Source organism: Enhydra lutris, unplaced genomic scaffold (genome assembly GCF_002288905.1).
Source record: "Enhydra lutris kenyoni isolate GAN:26980312 unplaced genomic scaffold, ASM228890v2 scaffoldscaffold4, whole genome shotgun sequence".
In the NCBI taxonomy this organism is placed as follows: Eukaryota; Metazoa; Chordata; class Mammalia; order Carnivora; family Mustelidae; genus Enhydra; species Enhydra lutris.
In genome coordinates, this window is record NW_019154088.1 from 37,135,588 (window position 1) to 37,138,035 (window position 2,448).

General features: G+C 41.3%; 1 pseudogene; it reads left to right on the forward strand.

The window, feature by feature from the left end:
- Positions 1-241: 241 nt before the first annotated feature.
- LOC111158027 lies at positions 242-418 on the forward strand (annotated as a pseudogene).
- Positions 419-2,448: the final 2,030 nt, after the last annotated feature.

Here is a 2,448-nt window from a genome sequence, read left to right on the forward strand (position 1 = left end):
AGTTTACTTCCATAATTTTATGACATTTCCTGACAAAAAAAGATGGCTCAGACTCGATTAATTTTATGCTGTCAGTTCTCAGAAGACATCTGTGGTTTTCATCGTTATCCACCACTAAGTGATGTTAAGGTTTTATCAAGTAGTTGGAGCCTTGGGAGTTGTCCACAATGCTTTGCCCATACTAACAGTTGGCAACAGTTCACTAACTAGAGGGACTGGTGCCTTCTGCAAGACTGAAATCATGGCAGTTCCAGAAGCTGATGCCCAATTCCATTTCACCGCTATCAAAAAATATTTCTACTCTTATACTCTCACAAGTAGAATGAATTGTGTACTGGCCACAAAAGGAGGCATTGCTTTGTTAGTCTTATACTTCAAGTTAAGGTCTAAAAAAACACCACTTGTGAGAGCAACATAAACAGATTTTAACCTGTACCTCATCTGTTAAGTTCCCATGCCTGGAGAAGCTAATGTCAACCCATCATGTGATACTCAATTTGTACAACAAATTATGAACCTGGAACAAAAAAAAAAAAAAGAGAGATGGCAACAGTTCAACAATGGGGTACTAAATCGCTGACCTCTTTTTTTAAGCAGAGGTATAATAGAGAGTGGCAATAAAGGGAAAAGGCAGAAGCCAAGAATCTTTTTTTCCTATAGATGAGATCAGGTTCACTTAGGGAATCAACGCTTCCATTATGATGCAGGGCTGGAAAATAACAATTTCAAAACAAAGGATATGTCCAGGTGGGCAACTGTAGCTGATTCTCACAATAGTCTTGCCAGTTTGGTATTTTCACTGCCACCTGATGCCCAGAGAGCCTAGGAGCCCAGACTCCTGGTGACTTCCTTGAGAACCCTATTTCCTCACCCTCAGCAGCCTGTGTTGCTGAGACCCAGCTGAGGCTCACTTCTCTCTGAGCAGTCACATACAAACAGCCTCTCTGAACCCTGCCTCCTTCTCCTGTCTCTCCATGAAGGACTCCATTTCTCTAGCAACTCACCAGGTAAAGGCTACTCATTGTTCCATATCCCTCAGAGGTGACAATAGTATAGGAGACTCCCTACTCGTAACAGCTCTTCTAGACCATTACTCCTCCACCCTCACAGAAAAGTACACACCACCGAGTACACTACACTTGGCTTTCCAAGACCCTGTCATCTACCTACTTCCAAGCCAGACCCATCAGAGAAAACTTTAGTGAGGATCACGATATCCCACTCTAACTGCTGAAGAATGATGCCAAAGAGAAAGTGGGAGTCACCTTGGGTACACTGGGAACCACCTGCATCTTGGTGTGCAATCAGCTTTGGCACATGTGCCCATTTCCTAATGACTGAGCTAGACAATATAGACAACTATCTAGAATGAATTATATTTCACTAATATAAATTATAGATATTCAAGTTTCTAATAGCCAGCAATATTTGGAAAAGTTAGACGGACTTTTTTCAATAGTATCAGTAACCTTGCTGTCATAAAGATATGTACCATGGAATATCACCCAGCCATCAGAAAGGATGAATACCCAACTTTTTTATCAACATGAATGGGAGTGGAGGAGATTATGCTGAGTGAAATAAGTCAAGCAGAGAGCGTCAATTATCATATGGTTTCACTTACTTGTGAAACATAAGGAATGACATGGAGGACATTAGGAGAAGGAAAGGAAAAGTGAAATGGTACGGTAAATCAGAGGAGGAGATAAAGCATGTGACACCGGGGATTCTGAGAAACAAACTGAGGGTTTGGGGAGGGGAGAGGATGGGGAGAAAGGGTGAGCCTGGTGGTGGGTATTAAGGAGGGCGCAAATTGCATGGAGCACTGGGTGTGGTGCATAAACAATGAATCTTGGAACACTGAAAAAAAATAAAATTTAATTAAGATGTTAAAAAAAAAAGATATGCCTAAAATCAAACTATCATCTGCCATCTGATATATTGCCATTTTAGGACCCAGGGAGGTGGATGAGCAGAGAGATGGTAAGAGAATGACTAGTTGAAAGCAGCCAGGCAGCAGCAAGAGACGATGAGGAAACTTCAAAGACAAACCCAAAAGCAGAAATTCCTCCCTCCCCTCATTCTCTATGTGGCCCTCACCACCACGAGGTAGTATCAGTTACTAATACCCTAAAATATCATCCTTTCCTGGCCACTGTTTCTAGTCAGGTTCTATGAAAATATCTATTTCTGCTTTTCATAAACATCCTAATGACCCTATTCCTTATAAATCTGCAAGTTCTAATCTTCAGTTCTTAGCTCAAAAATTTCAAAATAATTCCCTACTTGAAAAGGTCAAATCAAATGCATTGTATGGTCTTCTGGTGGGGGAAAGAATAACATACTTGTTATATGCTCACAGACAAGCATTTGAGTGGCATTGTTGGTTGCCTACACCACAGCAATCCTCTCCGGCCTCCATCTCAACATACATTCATCTTTTCCCCA